Genomic DNA, 27126 nt, shown 5'->3' with positions numbered 1-27126 from the left:
ATCCTGTTTCCCTCCAGGTAGTATTCTGTGCCTGGTGTTTTAGAGCCGCCGGCCGTGGCAGTGGGCCAGTGTGGGGGGGGGGGGGGGGGCGGCCGCAGAATTCCGAGCCAGCGCACACCTTCTCATGCTGCTGGGTGAGCCGTGAAGCTGCCCTGGTGCTCCGAGATCACCCGCCGAGCTACGTCCGTGGGGGGGTTCAACCCTGAGACACCCACACGCGAGCACCATGAAATGATTTGCGGGTGGTCCCGGAGGGGCCCGAATGGGACATCCGGCATGATGCTGGCTCTGGGGGAGGAGTCCAGGGAGAAGCGCTCCGGAGGCCTAGACCTCCGAGCTCATGAGGACTCCAGGCCTGGCACCGGAACTGGAACCTGAGGCCTGCTCACCCAGAACCGGCTCTATCTGTGCATGCAGCCACCCAGCTCCCAGTGCTGCCGCTTCCATCCACAGCTGGGCCAACAGACGCTCCACCTCAGCCATGTCTCCAGCTCATGGCAAGCTCAAAGCTTGTTCCTGCCGCTGCACTGATGCTGGGGGAGGGGCCAGCTCCTTTTTAACTCTTATGTCCCCTCCTCCCCTCAGGCTCCCCCAATAGGGTGAGACCTCTCATTTTGCCTGTACCCTGTTTCCCCTGTCATGCCAGCCCTCCGCTATTTTTCTTTTTATTTATTGTTCACTGCAGGCTTTTTTGGAGTTCTAAATAAGATTCTTCCCTCTATCCAAAATAAAAAAAAGCCTTTAGTTATACTTTAAATGGTTTATATTTAGAGACACATTATTGTTGTTGGTCTTCATTCCTTATATCAGCAAGCACAATCCACATTTCCTATCTAATAAGAAAAGATACTGCAGTGGTCTCTACAAACATAAGAGTGCTCGTTCACACCAACCCCTTTTGGGCAGCATTGCCTATCATAACCCCAAGGCAAGAACAATGCAATTTGCCTTTTCTCCTATAGATTCAGTTCACATCAACCTGCTGCATTGATGTGTGCATCTTCTATGTTTGTGCAATGTGTACCAATGTGCTGCAGAACATAGAATTAACATAGAATGTAAAAAAAAAAAAGAATCAAAAAATGTGAGCCTTGCAATACATGGCAGACAGTGTCCACATCCTACACTAGCTAACATGCGTTATATGCTATGCATTATGCACTATGTGGTGTGAATGAGAGCATAATGCCATAAACACTAATTATAAAGGTAACGGCTTTACTGCCCTAATTTTTTTTTTGCTTTGAGTAGCATTTTTGCTGTTAATAGCTTTCTACATTCTGCTAAAGAGATTTATCCTCACTTCTTGTTGTTTCACCAGGGGGATAATGGGGACACAGCTATGATTTAACACTTCCCCAATATATTTAAAATAGAAAAAGAAAATCTTTGACTCGAGATTCACTTTCCACTATATTCAAGGAATTAAGGAAATCCTTTTTCTCCTTGTTTACAAACGCTTCTTGTGAGCTTGGGTTTTCTAACAAGAAAAAAAAAAGAGTGTGAGGTAACTGATAATGATTTACTAACAAAGATTAAATGCTTTTTTATGTGCAGTATGTGTGATGTACAATATGTACCAATCTGTGGTTTTAAATTCAGTTGTAAGTGTGAAAAAATGACTTTTAGCAAACCTTTTTTACATATGTTTTGCATATTTTCAGTTCAGAAAAACATTGTTTCTGTAAACGACTCTGTGCCTTAATCCTGGATTATCAATGCGCTGTACCTTAAAGCTGAATTCCTGGGAATATTCAAAGCTACCCCCACTTTGGTGCTTCTCCCGTACTGCAAGGATCAAAAGAAAATTTTTGCCTAGGATGCCGTTATTATTATACAGGATTTATATAGCGCCAACAGTTTGCGCAGCGCTTTACAATGTTAGGGCAAACAGTACAGTTACAATCCATTTCTAAACAGGAGAAATCAGAGGGCCCTGCTCATTAGAACTTACAATCTAAAAGGGATGAGCTGATGGAGAAAATAAAAGTACAGTTGTTAGGTGGAGGCAAGATAGGCTTCTCCTGCTAGGGATCTCCTAAAAGTGGACAGAGTAGGAGATAGTTGGACAGATTGGGGTAGGGAGTTCCACAGGATGGGAAAAGCTCTGGAGAAGTCCTGGAGACGAACATTGGATGAGGTGACAAGGGAACTAGGGAGCAGGAGGTTTTGGGAGGAGCGAAGAGAATGATTTGGTTGGTATTTTGAGACTATGTGATGTAGCTGGGGGCCGAGTTGTTTATGGCTTTGTAACTTATTGTTAGTATTTTGAATTTAATTCGTTGGGTGAGTGGCAGCCAATGGAGGGATTGGCAGAGAGGGGTAGCAGACACTGAGCGGTTTGTAAGGTGGATGAGTCTGGCAGCAGCATTCATGATGGAATGAAGGGGGGATAGTCTATTTAAGACCCCTTTCACACTGATAGCCCGGCTGCGTTAGCAGTAAAGCACTGCTAGTTTTAGCGGCGCTTTACCGGCACTGTGCAGGCGGGAGCGTGGTGCTTTTAACCCCAAAGAAGGGGTTAACAAGGGGTTAAAAGCGATTGAGAAACGCTGATTACCGCCCCAAAGACACTGCTTGCATGATTTTTTTTTTTTCGTCCTGCAAGCGCACCGCCCCAGTGTGAACAAACTTGGGCTTTCACACTGGGGAGGCTTAAGAGGCGCTTTTCAGTCGCTTTACAGGTGCTATTTTTAGCGCTAAAACGCCTGAAAAGCGCCTTTAGTGTGAAAGGGGTCTTAAAATAAGCCAATGAGCAGGGAGTTGCAGTAGTCGAGATGAGAGATGACGAGGGAATGAATTAGGAGCTTTGTGGAGTCATTGGTTAGAAATGGGGCGTATTTTGGAGATGTTCCAAAGGTCGAAGTAGCAAGCTTTGGGAAGTGATTGGATGTGGGGCCGAAAGGAAAGTTCAGAGTCCAGGATAACACCTAGCACTCTGGTATGCGAGGATGGGTCGATGGTTGTGCCATTGATCTTGACAGAGAAGTCAGGGGAAGAGGCACGTGGGGGAGGAAATATTATGAGCTTGGTTTTGGATAGATTGAGTTTGAGGAAGTGGTGTGACATCCAGACAGATATGTCTGTTAGTAAATTAGTGATGCGTGAGGAGACCGAAGGTGTGAGCTGAGAAGTAGAGAAATAGATTTGGGTGTCGTCAGCAGAGAAATTATATTGAAAGCCATGGGAGGCAATCAACAGACCCAGGGAGGAGGTGTAGATTGAAGCTAGGAGAGTTTCAAGAACAGAACCCTTGGGAAACCCAGACAGAGAAAGGAAGAGGAGAGGAGGAAGTAGATGGGATAGGTAGGATGAAAGCCAGTGAAGAGCACACCCACGGAGACCAAAGGAGCAAAGTTTTTTTGAGAAGGAGGCAGTGGTCAACCATATCAAAGGCAGCCGAAAGGTCTAGAAGTAGGAGTACAGTATAGTGTCCATTGGTTTTTGCTGTTAGTAAGTAGTTTGTGAGTTTTAGGAGAGCAGTTTCTGTTGAGTTGAGGATGAAAGCCAGACTGAAGGGGATCAAGAAGGTTATCCTTAATGAGATGATCACTCAGTTGTAGACCAGGCGTTCAAGATTATGTACATTACATCTGGCTCCCATGGGAGCTGGAGCCCTTTTGTTCTCCCTAATGTTCTGGGTTTCAGGCAGACCCTCAGGGTCCTCCCTTACAAAGTAGGACTGCTGGCCCTGAATGGTCTGTATGATCATTACAGTGTGACTGACTAACAGAGTGTCGATGAGAAAAGGCTTTGAGGAAATGATTGCATGAAGAGGAGGAAGCCTGGAGCGAAGGCTAAGGTAAAAAAAGAAAAAGTACCCTAGACAAAAACAAGCATTCACTTGTAGTACAAGGGTAGCACCACTGCAAGGGTAGCTTTGATATTTTCCCGGTGTTCAACTTTGAATTCTCTTGTGCTTTCCATCCATAACTCAGCAAAGCATCTGGCAAAATACCACTGCCTTTCCAACACATTTCATCAGCAATTGTATACTGTATCTAATTAGTCAGATCAAAGAGCATGAAGGGGTAGGGGGTGGATGCTGAACTTTGTTCTTATTGTGATGAGAATTAGGAAGTGGCATGAGGCCATTTCTGATCCCGTGCTCCTGTTACCACTGCACCTCCAATAGGTCAGCCTTTGAAAGAGTAATGTCCCTTAGGCTATATTCACACAACACAATACACTTCCAGCGCATAGAGTTTTGCCTTAAAGTCTGCTTGTGCAATGGATCATCAAAAGCAATGGAATGACATCTTTCTTGTATGCTTAGTCGATGCTGCCCTCCGCAGATCGGGGAATCTAGTAGAAAACTGTAAAAGAGCACACAGGAGGGTGCACATGCCTAGTGCATCACTAAAGGTTTATTGTAAAAAAACAAAACCTACAGCCAAATGGGTAATCACAAAAAATAGATGTATACAGGCGTTGTATGACACATATCTCAATCCAGTGCAGGAATAGCGTGACCAAACGCACCATGACGCTGCAATGGCAAGTGATGTGTTTCGCTTCAGCTAGCTCTGAAGATGGGGTGAATCCCCTGAAATGCGTCTGCTAACTCCGAAGAGGGAAGTGCGCCCCTCGAAACATGTCAGCTTGCCAGCGCAGTGTCATGGTGTGTTTTGCCACGGTATTCCTGCACTGGATTAAGATTCAGTGTCATATAATGCCTGTATACATCTTCGGTAATGCACTAGGTGTGTGCACCCTCCTGTGTGCTCTTTTACATTCACTTGAGCAATGGGGGGGGAGATACCTTGCTCCACTCAGAGGTTGGCCAAATACTGCCTCTGGAGTCTGGACATAGCTATTAAGGCTCTATTTACATGTAACCACTCACCTAGTCAGGCTAGGAGCATATTAAAAATGTGACAATAACAAAAAATACTAAAAAGTAAAAGAGTACAATAATAGCACACAACTAATAAATAATGGGAAGTAGCTTCATGTTCATCTATGCTGTAGTTACACCCTAGATGAGAAGAAACATTGTAGAACCTCATAAACCAGAGCGAGAAGGCCAACAAAACTCCATCATCCCATTTTTCAAAGTGCCTTGCTATTCAAGCGGCTACCTTATATAATTAAATCAATTATTTTTATTAGCAAACTGCGAGCCATCGGTAGAGATGTCTCTGAAATGGGGGCTGTAAAGTGGATCCATTCTATACACAAGTGTGTTCACCGGCTACATGGCACACTTCTATTAATGGCTTTACCAGGATGGAGGAGGCTGCACCATCCCTCCAATTATTAGTCATTGTTCCAGTAATTGAAATGATATATTCTCGTCGAGCAGCGTGCCTGGAGTGGTTATTGCAGCCATACATAACATTGAATCACTTGCTGCAAACTCCCAGAGACGGGTTAAGGGAGAGATAATGTGTTTTTCATAAATATGAAAACCTTCAGCATACGCACAGACACGAAACAATGACTAATATTTTTAGCTCTTGTTTTCTTATGAAGCACCCGTGTATGTGACCTGCATGGGGAAAGATCTTATTTCGCTTTGTTATTTCAGGAAAAGCCATTTTTCTTTTGCATACTGTTTCTCGTTCCCATGGCAACCATTTAAAGCTACATTCCCCAAGCTGTAGAAAAAAAGAAAAGCTAGTACTTCTGGCTTTGTAAATGGCTGCCAGTATCCCTTTCTCAGAGGCACAAGCATAATTAAGTTACTCAATTTGCACTTTAAAATACATTTGTGTATAATATACAAAGACACACTCTTTTTAGTTCTTTAAGGTCCACTCTTACTTAGAGTGGAGCTAAAATTGTTATTTAAAACATGTGAGCAGGCAGCTATTTATTGCAGAAGAGACATACTATGTCTCTTCTGCCATTAGACGCACTTACCTGCATGGTCATAGTCTTCTATTGTATGTACACTGAGCTGTGCATGTACAGCATGCATTCTCGAAACACTGTGCCAAAATGGCTGACTCGTGTGCATGCGCAGCCTCACGTTTTCCCCTGCTGGTCAATCAAGAGGCTAAAACGCTCTGCTTGGAGTAGCCCAGGAAGCAGATGACAGTGGCCAGCAAGGGATGTAACCACTGCCTTGCTAGAATGTGGAGGCAAGTATCTTGTGGACTTTAGTTCCGCTAAAGTGTAAATGATACATTTTTATAATATAATCCTTTAGCCTACCCAGCAATAATCACACTGTTTACCGTTAAAGTGTTTGTTACCCTCAAAAAAAAAAAAAAAAAAATTATCCTGTTCCCTTAAAGCATGTTATACAGCACAGTGCTTGTGCTTTGTAATTTGGACTCTTGTATAACCTAAAAATACCTGTCTGATCCTGCCTGGTTCTGCCCTCCCCCCTGTAAACTGACCACAGTATATCATGGCCGCTGAGCCCTGAGACCGTGGTCAGTTTACGTGCCTCTGTCATCTGCAGCTGTCCTCTGCCCTTCTCTGTCCTCTCACCCCTCCCCTTCCTGCCTGTCAGCTGTGTCAGTGCCCGCCCCTTCCCTCCTGCTGCACAAATTATTGTTTTCTTCCTATGATCCAATGTGTTATAATAAAGTATGTGCCCCAGTGTATGTTATTTATAAAAAAAAAAATGCCGCTTCATACCTAATTTCAGAGCGCTCACGTGACCATGATATTTTAGGGCCCTCTTTCTTTCTTTCTTTTCCTTTCTTTCTTTCTCTTTTATGGTAGATCCGAATGGAAGCTCGATGTAAAGCTGGCCATAGATGGATCGATATTTGGCTGGTTCAGCATGGACCAACTGACTTTCGTATCATGTATGGCTGTAGCCATTTTTCATCCGTCTAGGTCTGAAAAAAAAATTGAAGAAGTTAGCGCCCTTTTCTGGGTTTTTTTGGACCTAAATGTGATTGATCTGATGTAAAGGGACATTTACATCTGCCTGCCCATAGACTTAAATTGATTGTAAAGTCTCGTTTTTTTTTCCTATAAAAATAACAAACATGTTATACTTACCTGCTCTGTTGTAGCGGATTTGCTCAGAGCAGCTCAGATCCTCCTCTTCTCTGATCCCTCTTTGGCATTCCTGGCACCTCCCTCTTGTTCAGTGCCAACACAGCAAGCAGTTTGCTAGGGGGGCCCTGAGCCAAGTCACAGCTCCGTTTGTCCATTCAGACACAGAACCCTGACCCGGCCCGCCCCCTTTCTCCCCTGATTGGCTAGCTGACTTTGACAGCAGCAGCAGCCAATGGCGCCACTGTTGTGTCTCAGGAAGGATTATCTCGGATGGCTGAGACACTTGTGAACATCACTGGACAAAGAGGGACCTCAGGTAGGTGGCTATCGCATACTAGCACATTTTGTGACACATACCTGAAAACGAAGCCCTCCAGTAAAGCGCTGTCACTGCTGGAGGCCATTTCCATCTTAACCCGTCTTCCTTCCGGGTCCGTGGACTCTGGCTGTGTGACTAGCCGGCACCGCAATGACGTCATTCCCACGCATGTACGGGGGGAACCGTTGTTTACGGCACAGGACTCTGAAGGAACAGCCCGGCTGGCCATTCCTTCTCAGCGCATGCGCTGATGACGTCATCAGCTGCATGTACAGTAAATATCTCTTATTTAATGTTACATGTTTAGAAGATATTTACAGTCCCTTTTAGGTAAGAATTTTCATAGGCTTACCTATAGGTACAAGTCAGAGATGGGAGTTTACTCCCACTTTAACCGCTTCCCGACCACCTCACACAGATATACTGCGGCAGAAGGGCACGTACAGGCAGATTAACGTACCTGTACGTTGCCCTTTAAGAGGCAGCTTGCGGGCGAGAGTCCGCCGGGAGCTCCTTTACCGTGGTCGCAGGTCCCGCTGACCCGATGTCCGCGGGGATACCCCGTTCGTCTCACGGTGAGGAAAAACGGGGAGGTGCTGATGTAAATAAACATCTCCCCATTCTGCCTAGTGACACTGTCACTGATCTCTGCTCCCTGTGATCGGGAGTGGTGATCAGTGTAGTGTCATACACAGTCCCTCCCCCCCACAGTTAGAAACACTCCCTAGGACACACTTAACCCCTACAGCGCCACCTAGAGGTTAACCCCTTTCCTTCCAGTGACATTTTTACAGTAATCAATGCAATTTTTTAGCATTAATCGCTGTATTAATGCCAATTGTCCCAAAAATGTGTCAAAAATGTCCGATGTGTCCGCCATAATGTTGCAGTCACGATAAAAATCGCCATTACTAGTAAAAAAAAAAAAATATTAATAAAGATGCCAAAAAACTATCCCTTATTTTGTAGACGCTATAGCTTTTTCGCAAACCAATCATTTTTACCAAAAATATGTAGAAAAATACGTATCGGCCTAAACTGAGGAAAAAAAATGTTTTTTTTAAATATGGGGATATTTAATATAGCAAAAAGTAAAAAATAATGCGTTTTTTCAAAATTGCCCATTTTTTTGTTTATAGCGCAAAAAATTAAAACCGCAGAGGTGGTCAAATACCACCAAAAGAAAGCTCTATTTGTGGGAAAAAAAGGATGTCAATTTTGTTTGGGAGCAACGTCGCACGACCGTGCAATTGTCAGTTAAAGCGACGCAGTGCCGAATCGCAAAAAGGTGCTCTGGTCTTTGGCCAGCAAAATGGTCCGGGGCTTAAGTGCTTACCAACGGTTTGGGAGTAAAGAAAAACTGAATGGACACAGATGTCGCAAATGACATCCACCAAGATAGCAAGCAATTGTGCTGCAAGTATGAAAATGACTTGATAAGTTATTGCTAGACTTGCCAGGCTTCACAAGTTTGTTGCACAATTGCACATTGCATGACTCCAGATCAACTTTCTTTGCAAAAATATTCTGCAAGTCTGCTGCAAGTTCTGGTTCAGTTATGTTGTGCAATAGTCATCCCACCACAGGAGTCACTGTGGCTGAATTTTCATGCCGTAGACTTGCAGAGCTCTTGCTGTAGACACACCACTGCTACCAGGGGCATAACTAGAACCTTCAGGGCCCCGATGCAAGAAACCATGATGGGCCCCCCTTAACCCCCCCCCCCTTCCATCTGACCCCCGGGCCTCCAATTTTGCTGGGTATCAGCAGCCCTTCCCTCCCACGCTGTGTATGTGTGAGGTAAAGGAGAGCCATTAACTGTCAAGAATGCCAGTAAATTGTTTACACTGATAATCAGTGCTGCATTTCAGTTCCATCTATCAGTGCTGATCAATGCTGCCTATCAGTGCCCATCAATGCCGCCTATCAATGCTCATCAATGCTATCTATCAGTGCTGCATTTCAGTGCCACCTATCAGTGCTCATCAATACTGCCTATCAGTGCCATCTATCAGTGCCCAGTAATGCTGCCTATCAGTGCCCATCAATGCTGCCTATCAACATCCAACCGTGCCGCCTATCAGCGTCCATTCGTGCCACCTATCAGTGCTGCCTATCAGTGCTCAATGCCCATCAATTCTACCTATCAGTGCAGCCTATCAGTGCTCATTAATAATGCTTATCAGTGCCACCTATTAGGGCTCATCAATGCCGCCTTTCAGTGCTCATTAATATTGCCTATTATTGCCGCCCATCAGTGCTCATCAATGCCACCTACCAGTGCTGCCTATCAGTGCTCATTGCCCATCAAGGCCACCTATCAGTGCCCATCAGTTCTGCTTATCAGTACTTATCAATGTTGCCTATCAGCCTCCATCAGTGCCACCTATCAGTGCTCATAAATGATGCCTATCAGTGCCCATCAGTGCAGCCTATGAGTGCTGCCTATCAGTGCTCATTAATGCCCATCAGTGTCGCCTATCAGTGCTGCCTATTAATGCCACCTATCAGTGCCCTTCTGTGCTGCCTAATAATGCCACCTATCAGTGCCCATCTGTGCCGCCTATTAGTGCAGCCTGTCAGTGCTCATCAATCCCTCCTATCAGCCCTGCCTATCAGTGCTCATCAATGCCGCCTGCCTCCTCAGCACGGCTGAGCTGAAAGCCTCTCTAATACAGCTCAGAGCCGGCCTGGCAGTGCTTCCTGCTCCCTCTGTCCTCCCCTCCCTCACAAAGGATGAGAGTGGAGACACAGCCGATCTGCTTCTTCTCCCCACGCTGCTCTCCTGTATGCGCTGCAGGAAGTCAAGTGTGAAGCTATCAAGCTCACACTTTCCGCAGTACACACACAGGAAAGGGGAGGGGGAGGGGGAGAAGGAGCAGGAGCAGATCGGCTGTGTCTCCACTCTCATCCCATGCGAAGGGAGGAGGGAGGACGGAGGGAGCAGGGAGAACTGCCAGGCCGGCTCTGAGCTGTTTGAGAGACACTTTCAGATCAGAGCCGTGGGACTAGCAACCCCACTGGGCCCCCGACAGTGGCGAAATGCCAGGGCTCAGTCGCAAATGCGACTGCTGCTACCCTGGTAGCTCCGCCACTGCCCAGAGTTGACTAGAGCCTGTGTCTCAATGGACAACTCAGACCAAGAAAGGGTAACCGGAACTAAAGGCTTATCCTTCAGGATAACTGGGGATGTAACAACGCCACCTATGGTCTGTCCCCTATAGGACCTCAAGGTGCCAGCGTTTCCTGGACGGGTAGGACAAGACTTCAAAAAGTGACCCGCCTGGCCACAATAAATGCACAATCTCTCCCTCCTCCTAAAGGCCCTCTCATCCACAACGAGATGTGTCAAGCCCAACTGCATGGCTTCTACTTCACTGGCGGACTTGGTACCAGGAGGCATGGGAGGTGAGGGAGGCAAGGGTGGGACTGCAAAGCTCAGTGCCAAATCTACAGGAGGTTTTTCACAAGCGCTCCTTAAAGGATGGTCTCTCTCAGAGTCTGGAGTCAATGAGAATGGCAAACGTGATCAACTTCTCCAGATCCGTAGGTATGTCTCGGGCTGCTATATCATCTTTGATGTTATCCCAGAGACCATGAGAAAAAGCAGCCACGAGGGCCTCATTGTTGCAAGCGACCTCTGCTGCCAGAGTACGGAATTCAATGGCAACAGTTCTTGTATTCTGTTTGATGGACATGAGGCTCTTGGCAGCATAAGTGCAGCATGTGGGAACATCAAATACCCTTTTAAAGGAAGCCACAAACTATGGGTAACTCAGGACAATGGGTTTTTGCATCTACCATAAAGGGTTTGCCCAGGCCAAGCCTCTAATCAGAAAGCAAAGAAATAATGAAGCCTACTTTGCTTCTGTCCGTTGGGAACGCCTGGGTCAGCCTCTCAAAGTATATCCCAACCTGGTTGAGAAAACCTCTGCATTGAACTGGATCGCTGCCAAATCGCTGGGAAAGCAGAGTGGAACCAGACATACCTCTTATAGAGGTAATATTCGAGGTGGGTGCCTGCACAGAGGCTGGAGCAGCAGCGTGGACAGCCTGCAACACTGTAATAATGTCACTGGTCCCCAAAAAAGTGTCAGTTAGGTGTCCGATTTGTCCACCACAATATTGTAGTCCCGTTTTAAGTCGCTAAATAACTAGTAATAAAAAGAAAAATTCCATAAATATATCCCATAGTTTGTAGATGTGTAACTGTTGTGCAAACCAATCAATATTTCCTTATTGGGATTGTTTTACCAAAAATATGTAACAGAATACATATTGGCCTAAATTGGTGAAGAAATTTGATTTTTAAAAATGTTTTCATTAAATGTGTTTTAGAGCAGATAGTAAAAAATATTAGTTTGTTTTTCAAAATCATCGGTCGTTTCTTGTTTATACCGCAAAAAATAAAAACCGCAAAAAAACACCAAAAGAAAGCTCTATTTGTGGAGAAAAAAGGACATACATTTTCTTTGGGTATAGTGTTGCATGACCGCGTAATTGACACTTAAAGTAACACAGCGCTATATGGCAAAAAATGGGCTGGTCAAGGAGGGGAGGGGGGGTACATTTTCCGGGGAACTGGATATGGATACATATACATATACACACACACACATACACATTATATATATTTATTTTTTTTTTTTTTCAGTGACATTTGTAAGTGGATGTGTTTATGGCTATATAAATTCACTCAGTTACAAGTATGACAGGAATGTCCTGATGTAAATAAATAAAACACTTTTATTTATTAATGATCCCTCTCACACAGGTCTTTTATTAAAGTGGTGTCCCGGCCGAAATTATACTTTTTAAATAAAAATACCCCTATAATATACAAGCTTAATGTATTCTAGTAAAGTTAGTCTGTAAACTAAGGTCTGTTTTGTTAGTTTATAGCAGTAGTTTGTTATTTTATAAACTTACAGCAGGCCGTGGCCATCTTAAGTGTCCTGGATCTCAACCTTGCAGATCTCGCACATGCTCAGCGCAGCACAAGCAGTGTAATAGGTTTCAGGTCAGGTTTCCATAGCGATGGCAGTGTCAGAGGAAGTTGCCGCCCCTTCCCAGAAGGCATTGCAAACAGGAAATGATGCGATGGGCCACGGCCAGGGAGGAGGAAGTGAAAAATGAATACAGCAGATATACAGTAGGTGCTGAGAAAAAAAATAAAAAAAATATCCAATTCGTTTACAGTGCACAGTTTAGTGAGGGATGCTGAAGAGTTGTAAAAGTGGGTGGAACACCACTTTAACTTTAATTTTATTTTTTAACTTTTATTTGTAAATTATTACATTGAAACAGGAAACATTGCATGTTAATAAATGTACACCTGTGTCACATGTTAATGTGTGTTGTGTTAAAGCCAATTGATTTGACTGTAAATTGTGTCCGATCCCTTACTTCCTATACTGTCCTTCAGCAAGCAGATTCTAAAGGTCATGTGCCAACTGACATTTCCTGGCACAGATTTAAAATTGTACACTTTTCACGTTTTTCCTGGAATGCGCAGATTTGAATGGTCCCTAAGAGTGGTGGAAACAACAGTGGTATAAAAAACATGGTTACCATGGCAACACACTGTGATGTCATAAGGCTCTGGCAGTTGGAAGGTATTTGAACTGCTCAGAGGCAGAGAGCAGATCAGTAATCATTAGTCACTGGACAGAGCAGCATCACTTCTTATAGAGGGATCAGCTACTACTACTGACTGCGATTTACTTTTACCAATTTGGTAGATTACTGCGAATTTCTGCATTTGACTTTTGTGGGTTTCACTCACCGGATTTAGATTTAACTTTTCTTTATTCTACGGACCTAAAAAAAAAGTAAGTCCCCTCTATACTTTCTATATTATTATAATACAGGACATTGTACATCTCTTGCAGGATCAATCCATTTCTTCATATGTTTATTCCATGGACAGTTTCTAAGTGAGTCTCAGGGGACTGTATTACATTCATTCTCTACAGAACTTTCTGTTACATCTCAGACTGTTCTCATCCCTCCAACTGACAAATGCAGCAACTGATTCAGCAGAAATTTGAATTTTCCCTCCAGTATGACCAACCCTTTTCCTAAGCATGCCATAGCTGAACAGCTGTGTGTGTGTGTGTGTGTGTGTGTGTATATATATATATAAAATAGTGAGGAGTATAAAGCCACATTAAATCCAAAAGCAATTATTTATTATATTGCAGCTTACCAATTCTTAGATGTGGTATCTGCATTTGTTTTTGTTTTTAGGGTTTTTCCTTTATTTTCACCTGGTAATCTGGCCATTAAGTCTGTTGTATCCCAAAAGGAAAAAAAACAAAAAAAAAAAACCAGTTTTTGATGTAATTACTTTTAAAGTGCAAGCTGGAGTTTGGCTTCAATTTGTTAGTTTATCTAAATCTTAACATTCATAAATAATTGTGTTTTTATTTATATCAGGACATTTTCGTGACATCTGTAACTGAATGTGTTTACGGCTATATAAATTCACTTAGTTACAAGAATCACAGGAATGTCCTGATATGAATAAAAGCACAATTATTTATGAATGGCTCCTCTAAAACAAGTCTTAATAATTTTAATTTCATTTTTTTACTTTTATTTTAATTTTCATGTTGAAACAGGAAGCATTACATGATTTAATATCCACACGTTTTTTCTGCAATGTGCAGATTCAAAACGGTCTCTAAACTGTAAACATGGTTGCCGTGGCAACACACTGTGATGTCATCAGGCTCTGGCAGTTGGAAGGGATTTGAACTGCTCACAGGCAGAGAGCATATCAGTAATCATTAGTCACTGGACAGAGCAGCATCACTTCTTACAGAAGGATCAGCTACTACTACTGACTGCGATTTACTTTTACCAATTTGGTAGATTACTGCGAATTTCTGCATTTGACTTTTGTGGGTTTCACTCACTTTTCTTTATTCTACAGACCTAAAAACAAAGTAAGTCCCCTCTATACTTTGTATATTATTTTTATTATACAGGACATTATACACATCTTGTAGGAACAATCCATTTCTTCATATGTTTATTACATGGACTGTTTCTATGTGAGTCTCAGGGGATTTCATTACATTCATTCTCTACAGAACTTTCTGTTACATCTCAGGCTGTTCTCATCCCTCCAACTGACAAATGTCTCAGCAGAAATTTTAATTTTCCCTCCAGTATGACCAACCCTTTTCCTAAGCATGCCATAGCTAATCAGCTCTGTGTATATATTAGAGATGCACGATTCTGGATAAAATGAGAATCACTATTTTTTTGCTTAGAATAAAAATAACAATTCTCTCACGATTCTCAGCATAACATCATCTTCATCATCTTTCACATTATACAAAAAAATTGGGCTAACTTTACTGTTTATTTTTTTTAAATTCATTGAAGTGTATTTTTTCCTAAAAAATTGCTTTTGAAAGACTGCTGCACAAATACAGTGTGACATAAAATATTGTGATCTCCATTTTATTATTTAGGGTCTCTGCTAAAAAAAAAATATATTGTTTGGGGGTTCTAAGTAATTTTCTAGCAAAAAATAGAGATTTAAACTTGTAAGCAACAAATGTCAAAAAAGGTTTAGTCTTTAAGCGTTTAAACTGACTTCATTTACAGGCGGAAGTTCATTCCTTTGATCTAAAACAGGGGTCTACAAACCAGATGTGGCCCTTTGCTAGCCTTTATTTCGCTATTGGGGCACTGATAACAACAGAGCACTATTTCTTCCACCAATACCAATGATGGGATACTATTCCTGCTACTAATTAGGGGCAGTACTCCTCCTTCTATTAAACACCAACCCTGAGGCCATATTTATTCTCACTGATGCCAGGCCCGGGACATTTTTTTCTGCCCCCGCTGGGCACAATCCGGCCCTCCCAAAGTCTGAAGGAGAATAAACTGGTCTTTTGTTGGAAAAGTTTGAAGACCCCTGATCTAAAAGAACCAAGAGATACATTGTTTCTCTTTATTGCTGTTAATAAACATTTGCCAGCTGAGTTTTTTTTTTCTCTTTTGACAGCTCTGAGCAGAGAATGGCTCTTGCTGTATTAAGATCGTGAGGGGGTTGAATGACGATCACAATTTTTTAATGATTAATCGTGCAGCTCTAATATATTTATCTTAGATGTGGTATTTATTTCTCAATTCTTAGATGTGGTAATCACACAATGTAGCGATTGTTTAATTTTCCTGGCTATAAAGCACCAATAATAACAATGTTCTCTTCTCTCTGTTTTGCAGGATGTTGGTTCAATTTCTTCTTCAATTCCTGACACTCTCAGGAATGGTTCCATACATGGAAGCCCCGGATGACTGGCTTTCAGACCTACAGATGACATGGAGGGCCCTAATGATGAAGGAAAAGAAAATAGAAATGGAGGAAATGTTTGAGAGACTGAGGATAGACGAGATACAGGCGAGACAGGCAAGAGAGGAGATACTTGCAAAAATGGCAAGACAGTCCCAACAGAATCCACCAGCAGAACTTTACCAATGGGTTATTTATCTACCGATTATAGTGTTCTGCGTTCTATTCCTCAGGGCCATGTTCCGAAGTCTGTTTAGAGGAATATATGGAAAATTGTTTTTCTTCTTTGTATGTAGTTTTTTCTGCCTGTACATACATGACTGTATCGGAACAGTGGAAATTACTGTATGTTATGTTTGGCCACTGAAGCCTGAAGTGGGACCAGAACCCAGCCTGATTATAGGATGGATGTTCCATTTCTATATCGCATACTTCATTCAGGGACTACACATGCTGGTTGAGAGCCTAAAACATAAAATTTATATCCTATCGGTGCCGCTATTTATGTTCTCATATTTAATGGCATATGGACTGAAAACACTTGTTAAAACCTATGTGAAACATGGTGTGTACCATATGCTGGAGGCTCCACAAATTCTCCAGGTACTGGCATTGTGGCTCGGCCTGCACTACATTGTGTGCTGTATGTTACAAAAGCTTCCACGGGGTATTTGCAGCAACATGGTGACCATCGTCGTGCTTTTGTTGGAGTTTGCAGCATTTTACTGGATGAATGCATTGGATGCGACATCTCTGGAGACGATTCACTCCTGTATGATGTAGAATGGGATGAGTGGCAGTCAGGGCCGGAGCTAGACTATTTTACGCCCTAGGCAAGACCAGCTACTTGTGCCCACAGAAAAAAAAAAAGCCAGGTGGATAGGTAAGGGGGTGCAGCCATTTGGGGGAGGTCGGAGCTAGGTGGACAGGAGAGGGGGTGGGTGCGGGGGGGGGGAGCCAGGTGGACAGGTAAGGGGGTGCAGTCATTTGGGGGAGGTCAGAGCTAGATGGACAGGAGGGGGGGATGCAGCCAGGTGGACAGAAGAGGGGGATGCAGCCAGGTGAAAACGAGAAGGGGAGGGTGCAGCCAGGTGGGGGGGAGGACAGAGCCAGGTGGACAAGAGGGGGGGGTGCAGCCAGGTGGGGGGTGGACAGAGCCAGGTGGACAGGAGAGAGGGGGATGCAGCCAGGTGTGGGGGGGGGGGGGACAGAGCCAGGTGGACAGGAGAGGGGGAGGGTGCAGCCAGGTGGGGGGTGGACAGAGCCAGGTGGACAGGAGAGAGGGGGATGCAGCCAGGTGGACAGGAGAGGGGGATGCAGCCAGGTGAACAGGAGAGGGGGAGGGTGCAGCCAGGTGAGGGGAGGACAGAGCCAGATGGACAGGAGAGGGGGGCGCAGGGATGGAGCCAGGTGGACAGGTAAGGGGGGTGCAGCCAGGTGGGGGGGAGGTCAAAGCTAAGTGGAAAGGATAGAGGGGTGCAGCCAGGTGGACAGAAGAGGGGGATGCAGCCAGGTGGACAGAAAAGGGGGAGGGTGCAGCCAGGTGGGGGGGACAGAGACAGATGGACAGGAGAGAGGGGGGTGCAGCCAGGTGGACAGGAGAGGGGGTGGGTGCAGCCAGGCTGGGGGAAGACAGAGCCAGGTGGACAGGCTGGAGAGGTGGATGCAGCCTTCTGGACAGGAGTGGTGGATGCAGCCAGGTGGAGGGGGGGGACTTCGCCAGGTGGACAGGTAAGGGGGGTGCAGCCAGGTGGGGGAGGTCAGAGCTAGGTGGACAGGAGGGGGGGGTGCAGCCAGGTGAACAGGAGAAGGGGAGGGTGCAGCCAGGTAGGGGGAGGACAGAGCCAGATGGACAGGAGAGGGGGGGTGCAGCCAGGTGGGGGGGGGACAGAGCCAGGTGGACAGGAGAGAGGGGGATGCAGCCTTCTTGACAGGAAAGGGGGTGCAGCCAGGTGGAGGGGGGAGGACGGAGCCAGGTGGACAGGTAAGGGGGGTGTAGCCAGGTGGTGGAGGTCGGAGTTGCAGCCAGGTGGACAGGAGAGAGGGGTGCAGCAAGGTAAACAGGAGAGGGGGAAGGTGCAGCCAGGTGGGGGGAGGACAGAGCCAGGTGGACAGGAGAGAGGGGGTGCAGCCAGGTGGGGGGGGGGAGGACAGAGCTAGGTGGACAGGAGAGAGGGGGATGCAGCCTTCTGGACAGGAAAGGGGGTGCAGCCAGGTGGAGGGGGGAGGACGGAGCCAGGTGGACAGGTAAGGGGGGTGCAGCCAGGTGGGGGAGGTCGGAGCCAAGGGGGGGAGTTGCAGCCAGGTGGATAGGAGAGAGGGGGATGCTGCCAGGTGAGGAGGGGGAGGACAGAGCCAGGTGGACAGGAGAGGGGGATGCAGCCAGGTAAACGGGAGAGGGGGTGGGTGCAGCCAGGTGGGGGGGACAGAGCCTGGTGGACAGGAGAGGTAGATGCAGCCAGGTGGACAGGAGAGGGGGTTCTTACCTTGAGTGATATCATCACTGGCACTTTTTTCTGGCTCCCTCCATGTGTCAGGCAGAGGCAGCCAGTGTCACCTGTCCCAAGATCAGGAGATGGGGTCTCCTACAGGCTATGAGTCACAGCTCACGCAGGGGAGATCTTCACCTCTGCCGGGTTAGCCCCCCGTATCAAAATGTTTGAAAAAATCTTATGCAGTTTGTTAGATCTTTGTTAGATCAGGTTAGATCAACCGTTGTTTGCGGTAGATCTCACACAGAAGAAGCAATATTAACAGTTATTTGCTTGGGGGGCTAACCCGTCATCAGCCCCCCCTTATCAAAAAATTGACCAAAAAGTTAGCTATTTTGGAAGCAATTTGTTAGATCCGGTAAGAACAAGTGGTTTTAACGTTAGATCTCACATAATTAGAGACTTATTAAGTGATTAATGAGGGGGGGCTGGCCCCCCAATCAAATTTTCTGGCCAAAAATCATTCAGGCTAATAGATATTCATTAGATCCGGTAAGATCAAGCGGTTTTAACGTTAGATCTCACGTAATTAGAGACTTATTAAGTGATTAATGAGGGGGGCTGGCCCCCCCTTATCAAATTTTCTGGCCAAAAATCATTCAGGCTAATAGATTTTTGTTAGATCCGGTAAGATCAAGTGTTTTTAACGTTAGATCTCACATCATTTCAGAGATATTCCCCATCAAAATAGAGATATTAGGTGGTACATATGGACGGGTTAGCCCCCCCCTTATCAAATTTTCTGGCCAAAAATTATTCAGGCTTATAGATATTTGTTAGATCTGGTAAGATCAAGTGGATTTAATGTTAGATCTCACATAATTAGAGACTTATTAAGTGATTAATGAGGGAGGGCTGGCCCCCCCTTATCAAATATTCTGGCCAAAAATCATTCAGGCTAATAGATATTCGTTAGATCCGGTAAGATCAAGTGGTTTTAACATTAGATCTCACATCATTTCAGAGATATTCCACATCAAAATAGAGATATTAGGTGGTACATATGGACGGGTTAGCCCCCCCTTATCAAATTTTCTGGCCAAAAATTATTCAGGCTTATAGATATTTGTTAGATCTGGTAAGATCAAGTGGATTTAACATTAGATCTCACATAATTAGAGACTTATTAAGTGATTAATGAGGGGGGCTGGCCCCCCCTTATCAAATATTCTGGCCAAAAATCATTCAGGCTAATAGATATTCATTAGATCCGGTAAGATCAAGTGGTTTTAACATTAGATCTCACATCATTTCAGAGATATTCCACATCAAAATAGAGATATTAGGTGGTACATATGGATGGGTTAGCCCCCCCCCCCCTTATCAAATTTTCTGGCCAAAAATTATTCAGGCTAATAGATATTTGTTAGATCCGGTAAGATCAAGTGGTTTTAACATTAGATCTCACATCATTTCAGAGATATTCCACATCAAAATAGAGATATTAGGTGGTACATATGGATGGGTTAGCCCCCCCCCTTATCAAATTTTCTAGCCAAAAATTATTCAGGCTTATAGATATTCGTTAGATCTGGTAAGATGAAGTGCATTTAACGTTAGATCTCACATAATTAGAGACTTATTAAGTGATTAATGGGGGAGGGCTGGCCCCCCCCCCTTATCAAATATTCTGGCCAAAAATCATTCAGGCTAATAGATATTCGTTAGATCCGGTAAGATCAAGTGGTTTTAACATTAGATCTCACATCATTTCAGAGATATTCCACATCAGAATAGAGATATTAGGTGGTACATATGGATGGGCTGGCCCCTCCTTATCAAATTTTCTGGCCAAAAAATCACCCCAGCTAATTGATATTCATTAGATCCGATAAGATCAAGTGATTTTAATGTTTGATTATCCATAATTACAGGGATATTATGGATATTTGGTAGCGATGCACGTATATCCATACTAGTGTCTATATTGGAGGCGGTGATGAGCATTTTCATGTGTACCAGTGAGGAGTGCCATTGAACATACCGAGGTATGCTGAAATTATGTGGGACATTAATCAACAGGTGTGTCCAAGCCCAGTGAAGCCTGAAGCACAGCCAGAGGGAAACTTCGGAGGGCTCTGGTGAAGGAGCCAACCGGGTGCCCATCTACGGTAGCTGGCTCAAAACCAATGACACGAAGAGACAGCAGTGAAAGTCCAAAACTTTGCAGAGGGCCCCCCGTTGTTGCCTCCAAGCAACCCAGTGTCCTGTTTCTTTTGACAAATGCTGCCTGGTGTCGGAGAGTCAATGCACACCATCAAAACCAATGACACGAAGAGACAGCAGTGAAAGTCCAAAACTTTGCAGAGGGCCCCCCGTTGTTGCCTCCAAGCAACCCAGTGTCCTGTTTCTTTTGACAAATGCTGCCTGGTGTCGGAGAGTCAATGCACACCAGACTCCCAGAACTTAGCGCAGACTTAAGCCCAATCAGAACCTCGCAGAGAGGAGCGCAGATACAAACCACCGAACAGGCCAGGGCCACCACTTCCTCCATGCTCCCTGACAAGCTGGTGGGACCTTCTCCTGTTGTTCCCATCCAAGTAAAGGGAGTCTACACCAAGACCCTTCTGGATACTGGAGCTTAAGTGACCCTTAAGTGAGTTGCAGATATGGGGCATTGTGACTCAGAACTTCCCCTATGATGGCTATCTACCGGTCAAGCTGACCTTCGATCCCTCCATGGCTGGGAAAGCCGAGACTTTTGAAACTCAGGCAGTGGTCTGTCCTCGCCCACCAGGGGCCAGTAAGAGTTCTCTCATCATAGGGACCAATACTGATCTTGTCAGAAGGCTGTTGACACCTCTTGTTCTGGAGCCGGGCACTTCAACTACAAGTTTGCACCCCATGTTGAGACAAGCCTACCAGCACCTGGTACAAAAACAGAAGGGAAAGATCTGGCGCTTGGACAAGTGTGAGAAGGTGTTACAGCCTGGTAAAGTGGCCTATTTATGAACATCTGTCAAGCTAAATTGGAAGCAAGCAGGCCCTTTCATTGTCCTTCAATCAGACGGACAGAGAGAAGACATGGGAGTGGAGATAATTCCCGAGGTGGTTTCAACCAAAGGGTTGCAAAGAAGTCACGGGAAGATCTTAGTGTCCGCAACACAACAGTGAAGATGCCGGCTCAGATGTTGCTGGGACAAGTGAATCTGGCCACCCCAGTCCGTCTGATTTGGTGGGGGGAGCAAAGGATGGGATATCTGTGGAGGAGCTCTATCCGAAAAATACTCCCCTTTTGCCTGAATGGAAGGAAAGGGCCAAGACTCAGCTCCTGAGATGGCAGGCTGCATTCTCCAAGAGTGAATTTTATGTGGGGTGTACAAAAATTGCCCAATACCAGATCCATCTCTTCGAGTGCATAAGCCATTCAGGGAAAGAGTTTGATGGATTACTTTAGGGGACTTGGAGGATCTGCATGAACAACTGGCAGAGTTGAAGAGGGCAGGTATCATCCGAGAGTCCCAGAGTCTATACGCTTCCCCAATAGTGGTGGTACGGAAGAAGAATGGGTCACTGAGGCTGGTTATTGACTACCGGGCGCTGAACTGAAGGACCATTCCAGACCAATATACCACCCCAAGGATATAAGATGCCTTGCAGAGTCTGTCAGGAGCGAAGTGGTTCAGCATGCTGGATTTGAAGAGTGGGTATTACCAAATCCCCATGCACCCTGAGGATCGGGAGAAGACCATTTTCATTACCCTGCTGGGGATGTTTGGATTTGACCGTATACATCAAGGCCTGTCTGGTGCCCCAGCCACCTTCCAAAGGCTAATGGAGAAGACCGTGGGTGACATGAAACTGATCGAGGTGTTGGCGTACTTAGACGACATCATCGTTTTCAGCAAGACCCTGGAAGAGCATGAAGAGTTTCTGCAGAAGGTCCTTAAGAGACTCCATGGTGAGGGGGTTGAAGCTGTCTATGGAAAAGTGCCAGTTTTATCAACCCTCGGTCAACTACCTTGGTCACATTGTGTCTGCTGATGAAGTGGCCACTGACCTCCTGGCCGAGGCCTACCAACATGACTGAGCTTAGGTCATTTCTGGGATTCTGCTCTTATTACAGAAGATTTGTCAATGGATTCGCTAAGACGCTGACCCTGATCTGGCGAAGCCTGTTAGACCAGCAGGAGGGCCCAGAAAACCCAGGGAGTTCATTCAGGCACAATTGACTCTGAAGTGTGAAGAGGTTTTAGGCAGCTGAAGTGAAGCCTAACAATCGCTCCAGTCATGGCCTATGAAGATCCAACCAAGCCATACGAGCAACACTTTGACGCCAGTCGAGATGGGTTAGGTGGGGTGCTATATCAAGAGCATGACTGCCATCTACGGCCTGTTGCTTACGTGAGTCGGAACTTGGCCCCCGCCAAGAAGAACTACCCCATGCACAAACTTGAGTTCCTGGCCTTGAAGTGGGTGGATAAGCTGAGGGATTAACTGTATGGAGCGGAGTTCGTGATCAAGACCGACAACAATGCTCTCACCTACATCCTTACTTCCAACAAGTTGGACGCCACGGGTCACAGATGGTTGGCTGCTCTATCAGGGTTTATTTTCAGCCTGAAGTATCGACTGGGGTCAGGAAACAAGACGCTGATGCTTTGTCAAGAAGGCCCCATTGTTCCAGAGAGCCTCCAGAAGAATAGGCCCAACTGACACCTGAAGGGTACGAGCCTTATGTCAAGGAGCAGAACATCAACCTGGAGTAGGATCCAGGACCGAAGAGGTTGGAGTGTCAGCTGTTGGTGTCCCCAGATGTTATTGCAATGTCACCCAAGTCGGGGATGAAGGTCTGCCCAAGCTGTCAAAGACCTGTGGAGGGACCAGTTGGAGGACCCTCCCTGTAACTTGGCATTGAAGGCCTTGGAGAGCCAATGCCCTGACTTGCTCCTCACTGACTCCCCGAAGGAAACCCATCTGCTGCACCGAGAGTGGGATCGGTTTCAGGTGCACAGAGGGTTGGTCTATCGAAGGGGCCCCTCTGACGATTCTGAAGAAAAATGGCAGCTATTCCCACCTTAAAAACATACAGAGACAGTATTAACTGCCCTACTGTCAGGAACCAAGAATCAGACCGAGACAGAAGTATAGTTAAATCTCACTTGTTTAATAATAATAATAATAATAATAAGGTAAACAGAGTAAGCGTAGTCAAAACAAGCCAGAGTTCAGTAACCGGATCGGGTAGTCAGCCAAGCAAATGTCAGAGAGCCAGAGATAACAGGAGAAAGACTGTGATGTTGACAAAGGTGAAGGCAGAGATCAAGTGAGCTGGACGACTTGCTGGGTAACTGTGGAGAGAAATGGGAGCTAGCAATTAGCTGACAGCTGGGCGGCCAGCTCAGAGAAGGAAGGGCTGAGCCCTGACACCTACATGACAACCATGGCCACCTAGGGCCCAAGAGGACTTTTCTCCTGGTGAGGGACCGGTTCTACTGGCTCTGCATGCAGGCTGAAGTTGAGGACTATTGCCACTCCTGTATCAGATGTATCCAAAGGAAGACTTTGCCTCACGAGCTGCCCCAATGGACCATCTTTCAGTGTCAAGGACCCATGGAGCTGGTGTGCATTGACATTCTGTGCTTGGAGCCTGATCTGAGTGGGCAGGGAAATATCCTGGTTGTGACTGACCATTTCACTCGGTATGCCCAGGCGTTTTCCACGAGGGACCAACAAGCATCCATGGTGGCCAAGATCTTTGCGGAGAAATTCTTTGTGCACTATGGTCTGTCCCAACGCATCCACTCTGATCAAGGGAGAGATTTCAAGAGTAGTCTCATCAAAAGACTTTCAGACCTGTTGGGCATCAGGAAGTCTAAAACCACCCCGTATCATCCTCAAGGAGATCCTCAACCAGAGAGATTCAACTGAACCCTCCTGGATATACTTGGAACTCTAAGTTCAGAACAAAAGCAGCACTGGAGCAAGCATATAGTGGCTATTGTGCATGCTTATAACAGCACCGCCAATGATGCCACAGGTTACTCTCCCTATAGTTTGATGTTCGGACCGTAGGCCAGGCTGCCAGTAGACTTGGCCTTCAGCACATCCCTCGACCATACCTTAGCAACTTTCCACAGAGGGTATGTGGATCGCCTGCAGAGACGTCTGAAAACCACCTTTGATAAGGCTCAAGCTGCCTCATATGCCTGAGGACAGAGAAACAAAATAAACTTTGACCTTAGGGTACGAGTGCAGGACCTACAGCCGGTACTGTAGGTACTGCTGCAAGGTACTGCTGAGAAACCTGGGTGTCCCTGGAAAGCACAAGTTGGCTAACCGCTGAAAGTCACAGCCCTATGTCGTTTGCAAGCATCTGCCCAGACACCCAGTATATCAAACCTGGCCAGAGGGAAGCACAGGCCTGCTGAAGACTTAGCATCACAATCATCTGTTGCCTCTGTCAGAAGCAGTTCATGTGCCACCACAGCCAGATTTACAGTCCACACCCACGGCCTCTCAAAGATCCCGGCCAGTGACTATATCTCACTCTGTACCCCTTGCTGAAGATGAAAACAGCGAGGATGAAGAGAAAGATTGTCTGTGGCCATCTCAAATGCCAGGGCCTGACACCCACCCCCACCCTCTTTATTCTCCTCCCAAGGTGACTGAGGTGACTCTCAGGCCAGAGGCTCCTGAGTTTTTACCTCAAAGTCCACCTTTTGAAGAGTTGGAAGACCCTCAATCTTCCCTGCTGACAAGAGACCCCCAAGACTTTCCATCCTTCATTGAGGAAGCTGAAGCTGATATGCAGGAAGAAGAAGAGACCAGTGTGCCTGTAACCCCAGAACCTAAAGAACAGCGAGAGCGAAAGGTTATTCACCCGCCCAAAAGACTAACATACGATACTTTGGGTGAAAGCTCTGAGGAGTTCGTTCTCATTGCAAAAAGGACTCTTGAAGAAACTGACCCTTCCACCGCAGATTTGGTGGTGGACAATCCCAACTCACTGTCAGGGCTGGACTCAGCCCTTCCTTCTCTGAGCTGGCCACTCAGCTGTCGGATAATTGCCAGGTCCTATCTCTCCACAGTTACTCAGCTGTTGATGATATCCTGCTCGTCAGTCCTGCCTACTTAAGCCGTCCAGTCCAGAGGATCTCTGCCTTTGCCTTGGTCAACATCACAGAAACAATCTCCTGCGATCCTGTTCAAGACTTGCTTTGCTGTCTTAGTAAACTGTGTTTACTATGCTACGGTTTTTGAATGAATGTGTGTTATTCCTGTCCATTCAGTCTTTGCAGCTAAGGCTGCAGAGATGGAGATTGAGGGCTGTGTCCTCAATCTTCTTTCTCCGTCTCAAAAGTGAAACATCAGAGGTCTGTCTAGATGTCTGATATCTCACCAAAGCCCCCCAACTGGGCTCCTAAAAACAAAATTATACAAAATAATAAAAAGTAAAACTGTTAAAACAAAAAAAAAAAAAGAACCTACTGACACCGTCCATTGCCCTACTGACCCTGTCCACTGCATAACTGACAAAGTGTACTGACAGATACCATTCACAGTACTACTGACACCAGTGGCGAGTCACACCAGGGTCACAAAGGTCGCACTTGCAAACGGGCCCTGGCATTCTGCCACCGTTGCGGGCCCCAAGACAGCAGGAAGGGAGCCCACTGCAGAACATGTGAAGGGCCCCATGATGGCAGTAAAGTGCCGAGGGATCAGTGGGAAGGCCCACAACCTCAAAAGGAAGGGCCCCAGGGTCAGAATGAAAGCCCTTTATGGTTTCTTGTACCGAGGCCCTGAAGGTTCTAGTTACACCCTCTTCATAACGACTTTCTGTTTGAAAGCTGGAGGAAGTGTCCATGCTCATCAGCGTCTTTTCTGGTGACAGATGGGACTTTTAGTTCATTTATTCACAGATCCCTGTGTGATGAATGACACAACTGTGCAGGAGGAGCCTTGCAATGCCGCACTGTTTTTAAATTGTGACAGCCGGTGCGGGGAGAATATCCCCCCACCTGCTGTCACAGATAGGGGATTGGGGGGTACTTCAGGTGCTCTTTAGTAACATGTTACAACCCAAATACGGGTGAAACATGGTACTAAAGGTGAATTTATCCTTCAACCAATTAACGACCGCCCACCGCAGATATACTGTGGCAGGGAAGCCACGCTGTGCCAGATCATGTACCTAGTACGTGATCTGACACCTCCAGGTCTGGGGATTGTGTGTGCTGCTGGCGACCAGATCCCGCTGTGATTATACACAATGGGAGCCCAGCGACGATACCACAGACTCAATGACTGCAGGCACCTGTGGATTAAACAGGACACAGGCAGAACGACAATCTGCCCATGTAAACAAGGCAGATTGTCGTTCTGTCAGAAAGGAAGGCATTGCAAAGCAGGAAACCGGATCTTTGCCTTCCCCTTGTCAACGCACCTCCCACACAGTGAGTAAGCACAGGATAGGCAAACAGTCAACCCTTTAATCACCCCTGATGTTAACCCCTTCCCAGCCAGTGTTATTAGTACAGTGACAGTGTACATTTTTTAGCACTGATCACTGTATTAGTGTCACTGGTCCCCAAAAAGTGTAATTTAGGTGTCCGATATGTCTGCCACAATATCGCAGTCCCGCTATAAGTCGCTGATCGCTGCCATTACTAGTAAAAATTTTAAAAAATATCCCATAGTTTGTAGGCGCTATAACTTTTGCGGAAACCCAATTAATTTACGCTGATTGGGATATTTTTTTATTTTATTTTTAAATATGTAGCAGATTACATATTGGGCCTAAACTGATGACAAAAATATAATTTTTTACATTTTTTTTTATTGAGTGTGTTTTATAGCAGAAAAAAGCTCTTTTTATTTATAGCGCAAAAATAAAAACCACAGAGGTGATCAAATACCACTAAAAGAAAGCTTTATTAGTGGGTAAAAAAAGGGCAAACATTTTATTTGGGTGCAGTGTCACATACAGTGTCGCATATAAATTCTTTAATTTGAAAAAAATAGCATTTACAAGCACTTTAAGTCCTGGGGACATGCAAGTGCCAGTAGGCCTACTTGACTTAAAAAGGAAGTAA

The sequence above is a fragment of the Aquarana catesbeiana genome, linkage group LG05 (genome assembly GCF_042186555.1).
Source record: "Aquarana catesbeiana isolate 2022-GZ linkage group LG05, ASM4218655v1, whole genome shotgun sequence".
Lineage (NCBI taxonomy): Eukaryota > Metazoa > Chordata > Amphibia > Anura > Ranidae > Aquarana > Aquarana catesbeiana.
Note: the sequence above shows the minus strand (reverse complement) of the source record.